This window comes from Priapulus caudatus, unplaced genomic scaffold, assembly GCF_000485595.1.
Source record: "Priapulus caudatus unplaced genomic scaffold, Priapulus_caudatus-5.0.1 Scaffold161, whole genome shotgun sequence".
NCBI lineage: Eukaryota > Metazoa > Priapulida > Priapulimorpha > Priapulimorphida > Priapulidae > Priapulus > Priapulus caudatus.
In genome coordinates this window covers 389,861-390,200 of record NW_014577222.1, presented here as the reverse complement: position 1 = coordinate 390,200, position 340 = coordinate 389,861, and positions in this window count along the sequence as shown.

Here is a 340-nt window from a genome sequence, read left to right as displayed (position 1 = left end):
TCACGGAGGGAGAAGCCTGCGAGCAGGCGGCCGCCCGCGTGACTCCCGGACTGGCGTGTGGGGCATTGCTCGTAAAGGCTTCGCAAGCTTCTTCCCTGCCGACTTAAGCAGCCCAGCACCTCGGACCACTAGCGTCTTCTCGTCTCTACTACTGCTGCTTCTTTATACGCTTGGTGCGAGTTGTGAGCGTGGCATGAATATTATTAATTGCCCTTCGATGTCGCGTCGCGCCGTATGAAATGATGAAATCCCTTGTAATCGCTTGTTAGGGAATCATGCGATAAACGCTATAATGGCGGTTTGATGGGGAGTTACTATTAGGGCCGTACGTATATGTTAT